The sequence below is a fragment of the Leiobunum rupestre genome, chromosome 1 (assembly GCF_980474605.1).
Source record: "Leiobunum rupestre chromosome 1, qqLeiRupe1.1.hap1, whole genome shotgun sequence".
Lineage (NCBI taxonomy): Eukaryota > Metazoa > Arthropoda > Arachnida > Opiliones > Sclerosomatidae > Leiobunum > Leiobunum rupestre.
Genome location: NC_143384.1, coordinates 83,572,887 through 83,587,441, shown reverse-complemented (window position 1 = coordinate 83,587,441; position 14,555 = coordinate 83,572,887). Strand labels below are relative to the sequence as shown.

The following is a 14,555-nucleotide window of genomic DNA, read 5'->3' as shown; positions in this document are numbered from 1 at the left end:
TTTATCAGAGAGATAATGAGAGCGTGACATGGTTGAACGATTGCAAGCGAGGAACTGTTAAACCGCTTAAGGTAAAGTGCTTTAAATGGGTTTTATTCGGCGTTATAAATTACTTTGCGATCGCGTGTTATCAAAATCTCATTATCGAATTCAAAATACATTATACATGTCACATTATGTGTTAATACGTTTTTAAATTGCACATCGAGTCGTAAACTACCGTCCTTTCTAAGAGACATATAATCCCCACTAGCATTGTTGTCGCTTGTTAGATCGAACAGATACATGTTATACCCGTATTTGAAATTTTTAAAACTTATGAAATTACCACGGTCGGCCCCATCGATCCCCATCGCGGAAAATAGACTCTGATAAGGTAAACAATAATTCCCTTCGTCGTAGTCCATTTGGAACCCATCGGGAGGATAACGATCAGGACCCACCGAGAGGGACAAATCGGTCACGTTTAAATGTTCAAATTGTAAACTATTACTATTCAATGACCCAATAAACGCATCTTCCTTGACAAAAACCACAATAGCTCGTTTCGGTAATCTACCTAAAATGATGTTATCGCGGTTTATACTCGTTAGGCCTCTCGCTACGCTAAAATTTTTAACAATCGTTTGCGTTAAGGGATAGATAGCTGGAATATCTGATTCTAGCATTTTTGCATGCGCCAATACGATTGAAGGATTAACTTTAACTTTTGTCACGTACAAGTACGCTTGGTCTATAACTAGTTTATAATCCTTGCCAGCTTCCATAGACATGACGGTAGTTAGGCGCGGGCTTCTAACTAAACGAAATCGTACCGGAACTTGGTTTAACATAAACTTATTAATTTTACACACATCAACTGACAAAGGCCCCATTATTTCAAAGGATTGCGATTCTTTTGATCTTGAGCTTCGCTTCAGGGCCCCGTTGGACTCTGACTTGAACGTATCTAACCACATTTCCGTAGGCTTGGTCGTAGAGTCCATATAAAAGAGGCTATTTTGGAGTTGCGAATTTTTTGCATCTTCTCCATAGTTGACTAATTTTTCAATGTATGAACTGTAAGCGTAGCAGTTGTTCGCAGACTGGGTAGAAGTATCCCCGAGATAACAATCGCATTGACTAAAAAGCGACCCTATTAGATTATTCGTTGGTGCCACTTTTGTTTCAACGGCAGGGACATTCGATCCATCGTTATGTAAAAGTCTCAGTTTCAATTTTAACATAGTTTTTGATAAATCCATATATAAATCTTCCGACGCGGGAATAAAAAATTCCAGAGGGCCATTGTCCGATAAATTGTTTGTTGGTAAATATCTTATTTCCGTTGTGGTAATTACATTAGTATTGACCAATGGGCGTTGAAAAATATCCAGCTGACTTAGCATTCCCTCATAAACCGCCATTATTATCCTAAAAAGTCAAGTTTGGTTCTTTTTGTAACTCTCCGTTTGGACACTTTTTTTCGTTTCCTAATGGGGCCCGTTCGTCGTTTACGACAGCCGCTGCCAGACTGATTTCTCGTTAATCAATCAGCCGCTTTATGTAATAAATTGCTACCGGCGATTCTTAAATTGTTCTTTAACGTTTCTTTAGGGTCATGTCCTTGTTTTAAATCTTGCCACCATCTCTTGCCTACTCCAAAAGCCTCATTGGTCACGGGTTTGATAATGGGTGTTATATATTTTATCAGCTTTTTAAAAATTCCGCCCACGCCTCTTCCCCGTTGATAAACAGGTCCGCCAAAAAATGGTCCGCCAACATATTGTTCGCGGTAATATTTGAAATAACTTTCACTGTCGGCCATTTCGTCTCAAATGAAGTCTAACGACACTTTTTCCGTTTATAAAGGCTATTGTTTCGCCAAAATCCGTTTTCATGTCAATGTCAACTATTTCTGTATTATTTGTTCTCAAAGGATAGTAATCAATTTTGTCAAAAATAATAGATTTTTCAAACGGCTTATCATTTCCAGCTAGCGGTATTATTTTCATCAAAGGGGCAAACGTATCGCCTACATATTGAGGGTATATTAAATTTGAATATATATATAGTGTTCTGGCTCCCATTGATAAATCAGCAGCGTAGAGACTATCTGTATTGGCCAAGAGTTCACTAAAGCGCGTAAAGCCTAGCATTTCACCGAGACCTTTCTCAGATGAATGAAATATAATTGCAAACCCCGCCGCGGCTCCAATGTGAACGGATCCATTATGGTTAATGGTTAATTTAAATTTATCCCTTATTTCCTCATCCAAGGTTAACATCATTGCGTCTAAAATGTCTTGGACACTCGAGTAAGCACCAGTCGGTATTTGATAATCAATTCGAGTTTCGACTCTAAACGCGGCGTCTTGTACATTATCACTTCTAATTTCAATGTAATTTAAGTTATTTAACGATAAGGACTTTATATAACCAGCAAAAGGTTTCGTACAAAAATTTGACCCAATATGAAATCCGTCTTTCCGATATGGATGTTAGGTTCAAAATCGAGAAGCTCTTTAATTGGTCCATTGGGAATTCTAATATGGTAGTTATTGGTGGTTATCAAATTCCAACAGAGCCCGTTTGGTTTTGTGTGGAGTTCAATTTTAATTTCATTATCAAGCCCGAATTCTTTTAAACTTTCATTAAGCGCTGCAATAAGTTTTCGCACGACACTATATCGAAGGATATTTCCATTCTGGTCTTTCTCCGCTTCAATTTTACCCACTTTCACTAATATTTTAAAGTATGTAAACGGTTGCACGTTTTTAACGGTTGTCGTTGAAACTGCTAAAAATGACCGGTTTTTTTCTGTAATATTTTCCCATGTTGGCGGTAATATAATTTCGCTAATTCCAACTTCAAAATTTGAAGGTACATTTAAAGGTCGTCCTAAATTTACTTTATAAGTAGACGCTGTAGTTTCCGGGTATAAATCGCTCGAAGCGTTACTCGGTAATGTTAAAAATAGATCGTCCATTGCAAAAATAATATGGCCACTAGCCTGAACCACCACGTAAACTTTAATTAGATACGATATTAACAAGTGGTTATATACTATGACATTCCTTTTTAATTTATAGGGCTATTCACCTCTAGTTATCGATAACCTGATTCTGATTTCCAGTTTTTCCTGGATTTACTGATATAAAAGGACGGGATTTTTTCCATGTTTTCTCACAATTCGTTAATGTTTCTGATAAAAAGTCTTACGTTCCTTATGAAAAATCAACAATCTACTAGTAGCTGGGATCTCTCTCGACATGGTAATATACTTATAATAACATTCAAATTATTTTAAAATATTCCACCAAAAATGTGTGTAAAACTAGTCTTAAAACAACTTAATGTTTCCCCGACATACGTTCTAAAACGCCTCACTTGGTGGCGCTAGAGAAACTTTTTGACGGGGCCTCGTACCCAGTTTAACCCCCCCGACCTCCCATAAATCTTTCTATCATACACCTTATTTAAATTGAATAATACAATATATATATTTATATATACGACCCAAAACAAAATACTAGCTCAAAATTATAGTTTTTTACCTTGTCAAATGACAATGATGAGTCCGTTACTGTTCGTTGAGCTTTACCAATGGCCGTTAGTAATGGCGTACATCCTAGAACGTTAAAATATTTTAAAAAATTTTTATTTATAAGCCTAAAAGTTTACCTGGAAAGTATGCGGCCAATATAATTCCTAGAAATCTAAAAAAAATGTTAAAAGTTACGCGGTTAGATACTTAGCACAATTTAGTTCCCATTAGCAATAACTAGAGTGACCGAAATACTATTTAAAACGTTCAAAACTTAAAACATTATCTTAACAATACCTCTGGCTTAACTTTCTTTTGGAGAATGGCTATTTCGACCGCGTTGCTTAAGATGCTGGGTGAAGATGCTGGGTGAAGAAAGTGGCGCCATCTAACTTAAATATTATATATAAAACATTTTGTAATTTATAAAGTGTTATTAATATTGATTTATAATAAACAAATTAGCCTAATATTTATGCTATATATTTTAAAAAGTTTTTGTTCAAAAATATATTTTTATGGCAATCTTGCAACGTAATACATAGATGGCGGTAGTGGGCTTGGAAAAGAGAGATTTTGGCAATTTTTTAGGAGGCGAGTTGCTTAAAATTATCGGTTAGGTTAAATGTTATATTATATTAATTATAAAGTGTTATGAATATTGGTATATATTAAACAAATTAGACTGATATTTATTTTATATATTTTTAACAGCCCAAAAATATATTTTTATGGTAGTGATTTAGTACAATAGATGGCGCTAGTGCGCTTGGAAAGTAGGGATTTTCGTGGAGGCGCGATCAATTCGAAATGTCAATATAAAATGTTAAGTTATTTATCGTAAACTTTATGCTTTGTATAATAGGAATAATGGCCATCTGGTATAATGAATTCAATACGAGTTCTATGGGAGTCAAAAGAGTTTCAGCAACTAAATATTTGGACACTGATAATCCTGGACTATGGACATCTGAAGAAGTCTTAAATTTCGAATTAGAGGATGAAGGTCAAAAAGAGTTTCAGCAACTAAATATTTGGACACTGCTGATCCTGGACTAAATCTGAAGAAGTCTTATATTTAGAGATATATGGTTCGGTGTTGGTCAAACCGAAAATGTTCAATACACCTTTTTAACTATTTTTGTTTAACCACTTGTTGATTTATGCACGCGACGCTAACATTTTCCCGGTAAAAATTAATATTCAAACATATAATAAACCTTTTCAAAGAGTTTAACCACTTGTTAATCGACGCTTACAATTTCTAACGGTCTTCAGAACACATGTTAAATTCGCGCCAAAACTTTAACAACCATATAGCTACCAGGTCAATTACCCCTAACGGTTAATTATAAAGATACAAACATGTAATAGACCTATAGAGTACAAACTATACCCGTTTCCCCTCCAAAATCATGTCAAACATAAGTGTACATTAATAAACCTAAAGAGTTTAACCACTTGTTGATTTTTATACACGCGACGCTTACACTTTCCCGCCAAAAATTAATATTCAAACATATAATATAACTACTTGATGATCCTAAACACATGTTACTATCTAACAGGTCAATGACCCATAACGGTAATCCACCTAGTTAAACAATACCACGCTCATTAATATTCACCCTTTTTAAAACACTTGCTTACCTACTCTAGTTGATTGACAGGTCATTAATTAACACCTGTTAATCTCATTAATTATTCAGGTCACGCGCGCGTGACACGCGCCCGAGGGGGGTCGGCAACGCGATTCCCCGCTTCATTCCCCCCGTCACGCAGCTGGGGACGCGGTAGCCACGCCCCCGCTTGGCTAGGAAGGGGGTACTATACTACTTATATATTAACATAAAATGTCGCATTAAAAGTCGGTAGATGGCTTGGGTGTAAGCTGATAAATATTATGACAATGCATCATGTATTAATTTCATATTACCGTTAATGAGGACGCGCGAGTAACATTGTGCATTACGTGGTAAAGTTTTATTGTTAAGCCTGGCCATCGTAAATAATAAGCCTAAAATTTATGAAAAGTAAACTGTGTATTCAAGGTTATATTGGGGTGAAGAAATGAGGGAGTTTTTTATTGGATATTTCAAGTTTTTAACATAGTCATACGTTAATAAGGGGTAAAGATAGTATATCCTGTCATCCGTTAGGAAGCGTCTTTGGAGTCATCTCACGTAAACATGTGTTGAAAAGGGTGAATTACCATAGCGTGGCCAAAAGACATTTCAATAACTCGCGTGTCGGCGTGTGTAACAAGTTTCCCTATATGGTTCGATCAAAAAGCCGCGCCACGTGATCATCTGATTTACGGTTATTGAAAGGGGTCTTCCATAAATTAAATTATTATAATCATGCAATGCTGCCATTTTTCGCCACAAGGCTGGTATATATGGATTCGGGTACATGTTTTCAAATATAAGTCACCCCTAATAGGGGTCTCTTTTAAAGATTTTATAGGTTATTAATCTAACATTGTCTTTAAGCACATAATTCGTTTTGTCTTACACAGTGTATTCAAGGGTGTTTTTGGGGTGAAGAAATTAACTAGGGAGTTAAAGTTTTTAGTGGCCATCTTGGATTTTTCAAGTTTTTAACATAGTCAATGCGTTATTGGCGTCTTACATAACGGGGTAAAATTTGTATTACTTGTCGAGCGTGGTCATCGTGAATAATATTTTTAATAAGCCTTAGAAAACTAAGTTCAATGTTAAATTCGTTAACCTCGCAGTTTGAAACAAGTTGTCCCTATATTAAGAATAAGCTTGGTCTTATTAACAACGTCCGCAGCTCTGGCCTTATAAATCATATAATAAACTAAGTATTTACTCTTAGGATTAGCCAATACTTTAAGGGCGCGGGGTCAAGACTTTTGTTATTATCTGGATATGTTACTATTGAAACATTAACGATTCTTTATAAGTCCGTGTAAATATAATGCATTTATAAGTTTCTGTATACAAGTTATAGTATTTTTAACATGCAATGCTAGGCTGGTATCGAATAGAAACCGTTACTTAAACAAGTCGCCCCTATATGAACTTTTAAACGGTTATTATTATTCGTGTTAACATAAAATGTATACATTGTAAATGCATATAAAAGTATGTAACATTTACGACAACATATAACCTTTCAAAATAGCAATCGATTTGCTCACGAAAGACAATTTATATACAAAAACTATCATTTTTAATCATATAATATACTAAGCTAGTGCCTTGGGAACGTGTGGAATCCTATTTTTAAATTTATAATAAACAAAAAAGTATTACTTCTGAGAAAGACTTTTTAATCTTAATTATATTGAATACATGGTCACTATACTAAAAATATTTGTATTGAGCCGTTATAAATGTCGTAAAAATCTTTAATATTGAATAAACGTAAAAAAGATCCTCTAATCTATCGTTAACTAGCTGTATATTATTCCGTGTTTACCAAGGAATGTTTACGTAGCGGTTTAATAGACTTTAACATGTACGGTCCGTTAATTTTCGTAAGTGGTAGCGAAATTATGGGAGGGGCCACTACGTGAAAGAACGCTCATTCAATTTGTGAACCTTTAAAATGATTAATAGTTTTATTAAATGGGTAGCAGATATCGGCTTATAGTAATATTTACAGATTCTATTTAGATTTTAGAGTGGCATTGCCATTTCTCACCACCAGGTGTAAATTGAACTCTTATAAACGTTCGTTGTTTATTAAAGGACATTATAGTATTGCCATTTCTCACCACTAGGGGTAAATTGAACTCTTATAAACGTAACAAATAACGAACGTTACTTAATTCGTTGACCGAGGGTATTAAAGAGCATTATAGTTTCACCACCTGGGGTAAATTAAGAACTTAGTGGCAGCACACACTACCCTGATTGTAACGACTGCATTATTAATGTAAGCAATGTTTAAATACTTGACCAACGAATGTTCCTGTATGTTAGTTTAATGTTGATATTTCGGTTAATAATGCAGTAAAAAGCTAAGCCTAACAAATACGTTGTCGTCAAAACTCGGACCAAAGCTATAACTTGTTTTTCTGTTATAATCTCCGGCGTATTAACTTGGTAATAATAATGGTTAAACGTATTTTATAGCGTCATATGAAATAACGGGCGGAAATAACTTACTAGCAGGTGTTTTCGGTAACGAGTGTGGCGGCTGAAAGGGCAACTTTGGACTATTTGGTACCGTTTGAGAGGCGGTATTATTGAACTATACTTGATAAGTTTAAATAAAGTTTAACATATTGGAAGAAATGCCTTTCTTCGAAGAGTACCCTTTAATAACGCTCGTCTGTTTAACTATATATTTGGTTTTTTTTCTTGTGCCAGGTGTTTTGAAAACCATAACCACTAGATAGCGGTTTTTAAGTTACCGCTAGGTGACGCCAGTTACAATTTACCGCTAGGTGACGACAGTGGCCGCTGCGTGACGCCGGTTACATTTTACACGAGCTAAATTTTTAACCAGCTTTAAATACGTAAAAATGCACTTTGAAAGAAAAAGAATAGAGAGTTTCAACTCAAATTTTTCGGCAACCTTTTTAAATGTAAACGAGTTGGCAAACGCCGGCTTTTTTTACGTTGGGAATAAAAATATTGTCATGTGTTTCTGTTGTGATGGTTTGGTTAACGATTGGAAAGAGGGGAATGTACCTTTACTAATTCACATCCAACGGTTCCCGAATTGCAAATTTGTTCAGGATGAAACTACGGATAACATTCCCGTGCTACGCGAAACGAACGATTTTTGGAATTTAGGACCTATGCGATCTGAATTTCTAAGATTACAGTCGTTTAAGGATTTCCCGATTGATTACATAGACGTGAGAGATTTAGCACAAGCGGGTCTCTTCTACACGTATAACAAAGATTGTGTCAAATGCTTCTGTTGTGCTGGAGAGCTATTATTTTGGGACAAGAACGATATGCCGATGGAAGAGCACGCTAAATATTACCCGAGATGTAAATTCGTTTTAAACCAGAACTGCGGTAATATACCATACGAGTATGATTCAAACCAAGCGCCCTATTCAAGCACTAACGTGAAGGCTCTGGTTTATAGCATAATTACTCATGTCATTGAAACTCTAGATCGGAAGAAATCTAGACCACTTTGTAGCATTTTATAATTTTCAACCAGAAACAATGAGTATTAAAATGTAGACGTTAAATCAATAAAACTTTGTGAGCGAGTGTCTTTCCCCTCGTTTTCAACATATTAAAACTGATATACGAAAAGACTATTCTGAACGCGTTGGTAAGGAAATTTTAAATGATGTACAATTAAAATAAGCTATTTTCGTACGTTACGCATCGTCGCTAGCAGCGCCTGTCCTGAGGAGGCTTTTTTTGAAAATATACTGAAACTATTATTGTCATGGTTCCTCGTGTATATATTTTGCTAGTGTACACTAATTTTTCGTATGGTATAATAACAAAGAACACATTTACTAATAAAAAATTTATTTATAAACTGTTTTTCAAATATATTACATCATTTAAACAATGATCAATCAAATCCCTTACGTCAAATGGACAATAACCTATAAATTGTTCCAAAAAATCTTTTTCCACTTGGTGATCCTGAGAAATACGAAAGGCGGCGTAAATTTCTATAAAGGCACAGGGAATTTGCTTCTGTAATGGTTTATAAACCGCTTGAAATTTCGAAAAATTGTCGACCAAAACACTAAACATTAGGTCTATAACCGGTGCGCTTTGTTTTAACAGACTTAACTATTCATCTATAAACACTTTAATTTCATTTAAAGCCAGCACTTGCGCTCTACTAAGTGATAGACTGGCTGATAAGTTTATTTCGTATTCCAAATATTTTTGAGTAAACGGCATTAAATTCCATGAAAATCTTCCTCCCAAACAAGAAACTTCGAAATTGTGTTCAAAAGTACAATCGGAATAAGGTTCGACGGTCGGAATTGGCAGATAAATCTTATTTATTGTTGTTGAGTTTAGATTTTCAATGACTGAAGACCATTCTTTTGTAAGGGCGTCCCATGTTTCTAAGGAAATGTCCGTACTTTGGGCTCCATTAGAAATATAAATACCTGGCTCTTTGTTAAATATTGATACGGTCACTACCAATTGAGTGGGTGACTGTAACGTCAGAGAAACTAAAATAAAATACGTGTTAAATAAAATTAAAGTTTCAAAAAGATTTAACGTACCCTTTTTAAAGGACATTGTATGAATAAACCACTTTTTGTTATCGAATCAATTCAACTATAACATTTTGTCCTTGTATAAAACGTGCAGGAATTTTTTAATAGCTCTTTCAGCGAAACTCTCTCTCTCTCTCTCTCTCTCTCTCTCTGACATTTTATAACCCCTAGCGGGACGCGTTGGAAACTCTAGCAGCTGTTTCTATTCCGTTGCAAACCATTTTGGTTTAATTTTCGTAATGTGTTTTAATGTGCAGGTGGTTAATTTTATTAATCTAACGTAACTAAAGATGGCGGCGTTATCCAAGCATCCTAGCAATTACCAAACTCGGGATCACACTTTGAAATAAAAATGGCTATTTTACTATCGCCGTCGCTATGAAAGTACCTAATTCGTCGCCTTTAAGTACCCAGTATTTCCAAAAGCATTTCGTGACTCCATTGGAAAATCCATTTCGAGATTTAGTTTCAGTTTTTTCAATTCTGTAGGCTTCCTTCAGCTTTCAACTTTTTTCAACAGATCACGTGATATAAACTACGTCACAAGTCGTGAAATAATTTTCATAGATGCGTTGTTGTTTTCATAAGCCCGCCGCTATGGGAAAGAGAAAGACGTCTCGGCTTAGGGTACCAAAGAAATGCTGGATATGTGAGGAACGATACCAGTCCGTGAGAGGTTTCAAACAACATTTAATGACTCATTTATCTTGTAATAAAATAAAAGAAGAATCGGATCTGGCGTGTGATTGTGAGGCGAGTGAATCTCTCCATTATACCGAGCAAGAGGAAATGTCAGATGATAAAATTATCGATTATCTTAACGAACTTATTGTGGCATGTAAAAAGCGCGATGAAAGAATTGAATCATACGAGTCAACAAAAACTACATCTAACGTGGTTTTTCCCGCCGAATTCAAATTGCCGACTGAAAAGCAAATGGATGCTCTGATTTATTTTCAAGAATATTGTGAAACTAATCAAATTCCTAATATTAAAACCGTTGTAAAGAAATTGTGAATAAACGTTCTTTCTATTGAATTCATTGTTATTTTTTAATAACATTTTAAAGGGACCGTATAAAGTACTTTTTAATTAAAGTAAACTAACAATGATTTTTTAGAACACTTACAGTTTAACACTTAAAATTTAATGTAAAGGCGCTATTAAAAAACTCGGATACATATTTTTTTTACATTGATACTTTATTATAATATTTTTCGTTACACTTTGAAATTAAAAATATGTTTACGACTTTTGTAATATTGTTACATTTCCAACTTGGCATCCTCGAATAAATGGACACAATGGAATTGAACGACAATGAACTATTAACGGTATGTCTTCATCTTTCCATTCCTCAACCACTAGTCCGCAATAAGGACATTTAACACTCGAGTCGTTCTTGAGCGAATAAAATCCCCAGGCGGCCAACTCTTCGGTTCCATATTTAACCCAGTTTTTAAAACTTAATAATCTTTCTTGTTCCGAAAACATTTTTAAAGACTCGTACGAATGCTCCTTTCGTATCGTAGGAAGGACACTTTCAAGTTCTATTCTCGCTGCTATATATTCCGCTTGAAGTTTTCGTTTCTTTTTTTTTTTCAATATATTTATACTTTTTAATAGTCCCGTACACGGTTCGTTATTTTCCTTATCACTCATTATCCAACTGTCGTCCAATTTTGTTCCGTAAAATGAAATATGTAATTCTTGCTTCGTAGGGTTCACCCTAAACTCGTTACCGAAAACACCTGCTAGTAAGTTATTTCCGCCCGTTATTTCATATGACGCTATAAAATACGTTTAACCATTATTATTACCAAGTTAATACACCGGAGATTATAACAGAAAAACAAGTTATAGTTTTGGTCCGATTTTGACGACAACGTATTTGTTAGGCTTAGCTTTTTAATGCATTATTAACCGAAATATCAACATTAAACTAACATACAGGAACATTCGTTGGTCAAGTATTTAAACATTGCTTACATTAATAATGCAGTCGTTACAATCAGGGTAGTGTGTGCTGCCACTAAGTTCTTAATTTACCCCAGGTGGTGAAACTATAATGCTCTTTAATACCCTCGGTCAACGAATTAAGTAACGTTCGTTATTTGTTACGTTTATAAGAGTTCAATTTACCCCTAGTGGTGAGAAATGGCAATACTATAATGTCCTTTAATAAACAACGAACGTTTATAAGAGTTCAATTTACCCCTGGTGGTGAGAAATGGCAATGCCACTCTAAAATCTAAATAGAATCTGTAAATATTACTATAAGCCGATATCTGCTACCCATTTAATAAAACTATTAATCATTTTAAAGGTTCACAAATTGAATGAGCGTTCTTTCACGTAGTGGCCCCTCCCATAATTTCGCTACCACTTACGAAAATTAACGGACCGTACATGTTAAAGTCTATTAAACCGCTACGTAAACATTCCTTGGTAAACACGGAATAATATACAGCTAGTTAACGATAGATTAGAGGATCTTTTTTACGTTTATTCAATATTAAAGATTTTTACGACATTTATAACGGCTCAATACAAATATTTTTAGTATAGTGACCATGTATACAATATAATTAAGATTAAAAAGTCTTTCTCAGAAGTAATACTTTTTTGTTTATTATAAATTTAAAAATAGGATTCCACACGTTCCCAAGGCACTAGCTTAGTATATTATATGATTAAAAATGATAGTTTTTGTATATAAATTGTCTTTCGTGAGCAAATCGATTGCTATTTTGAAAGGTTATATGTTGTCGTAAATGTTACATACTTTTATATGCATTTACAATGTATACATTTTATGTTAACACGAATAATAATAACCGTTTAAAAGTTCATATAGGGGCGACTTGTTTAAGTAACGGTTTCTATTCGATACCAGCCTAGCATTGCATGTTAAAAATACTATAACTTGTATACAGAAACTTATAAATGCATTATATTTCCACGGACTTATAAAGAATCGTTAATGTTTCAATAGTAACATATCCAGATAATAACAAAAGTCTTGACCCCGCGCCCTTAAAGTATTGGCTAATCCTAAGAGTAAATACTTAGTTTATTATATGATTTATAAGGCCAGAGCTGCGGACGTTGTTTATAAGACCAAGCTTATTCTTAATATAGGGACAACTTGTTTCAAACTGCGAGGTTAACGAATTTAACATTGAACTTAGTTTTCTAAGGCTTATTAAAAATATTATTCACGATGACCACGCTCGACAAGTAATACAAATTTTACCCCGTTATGTAAGACGCCAATAACGCATTGACTATGTTAAAAACTTGAAATATCCAAGATGGCCACTAAAAACTTTAACTCCCTAGTTAATTTCTTCACCCCAAAAACACCCTTGAATACCTTCTCGGTGAAAGCCAGATATCCTAGCTACTAGACAATATCGGATGAACGTAATCGCTACTCTCTGGAAAATTCGCGTGTTTATAAGGCTTGAAAACATCGATTTTTTTAAAACGAGATAAGGAAAATTTAACCAATTGGTAAAATATATAATGAGAAGCTCCGATACCGGGAATCGAACACGGGCCTTCTGGGTGAAAGCCAGATATCCTTGCCACTAGACCATATCGGATGAACGTAATCGCTACTCTCTCGCAAATGCGCGCGTATATAAGGCTTGAAAACACCGTTTTTTTAAAACGAGATAAGGAAAATTTAACCAATTGGTAAAATATATATTGAGAAGCTCCGATACCGGGAATCGACCCCGGGCCTTCATGGTGAAAGCCAGATATCCTAGCCACTAGACCATATAGGATAAACGGAGCCGCTACTCTCTCGCAAATGCGCGCGTATATAAGGCTTGAAAACACCGTTTTTTTTAAAACGAGATAAGGAAAATTTAACCAATTGGTAAAATATATAATGAGAAGCTCCGATACCGGGAATCGAACCCGGGCCTTCTGGGTGAAAGCCAAATATCCTAGCCACTAGACCATATCGGATGCACATAATCGCTACTCTCTCGCAAATGCGCGAGTATATAAGGCTTGAAAACACCGTTTTTTTTTAAACGAGATAAGGAAAATTTAACCAATTGGTAAAAATATAATGAGAAGCTCCGATACCGGGAATCAAACCCGGGCCTTCTCGGTGAAAGCCAGATATAATAGCTACTAGACAATATCGGATGAACGTAATCGCTACTCTCTGGAAAATTCGCGTGTTTATAAGGCTTGAAAACATCGATTTTTTTAAAACGAGATAAGGAAAATTTAACCAATTGGTAAAATATATAATGAGAAGCTCCGATACCGGGAATCGAACACGGGCCTTCTGGGTGAAAGCCAGATATCCTTGCCACTAGACCATATCGGATGAACGTAATCGCTACTCTCTCGCAAATGCGCGCGTATATAAGGCTTGAAAACACCGTTTTTTTAAAACGAGATAAGGAAAATTTAACCAATTGGTAAAATATATATTGAGAAGCTCCGATACCGGGAATCGACCCCGGGCCTTCATGGTGAAAGCCAGATATCCTAGCCACTAGACCATATAGGATAAACGGAGCCGCTACTCTCTCGCAAATGTGCGCGTATATAAGGCTTGAAAACACCGTTTTTTTTAAAACGAGATAAGGAAAATTTAACCAATTGGTAAAATATATAATGAGAAGCTCCGATACCGGGAATCGAACCCGGGCCTTCTGGGTGAAAGCCAGATATCCTAGCCACTAGACCATATCGGATGCACATAATCGCTACTCTCTCGCAAATGCGCGAGTATATAAGGCTTGAAAACACCGTTTTTTTTTAAACGAGATAAGGAAAATTTAACCAATTGGTAAAAATATAATG

General features: G+C 35.2%; 2 non-coding genes across 2 annotated transcripts; both read right to left on the bottom strand.

Annotated features, from left to right (window-relative positions):
* Window positions 1-13,628: 13,628 nt before the first annotated feature.
* On the bottom strand, window positions 13,629-13,700 carry TRNAE-UUC (transfer RNA glutamic acid (anticodon UUC)). Its single transcript has one exon. It is a non-coding gene; the product is annotated as a tRNA-Glu (tRNA).
* Window positions 13,701-14,374: 674 nt separating this feature from the next.
* Window positions 14,375-14,446, bottom strand: TRNAE-UUC (transfer RNA glutamic acid (anticodon UUC)). Its single transcript has one exon. It is a non-coding gene; the product is annotated as a tRNA-Glu (tRNA).
* Between the last annotated feature and the right edge of the window lie 109 nt (window positions 14,447-14,555).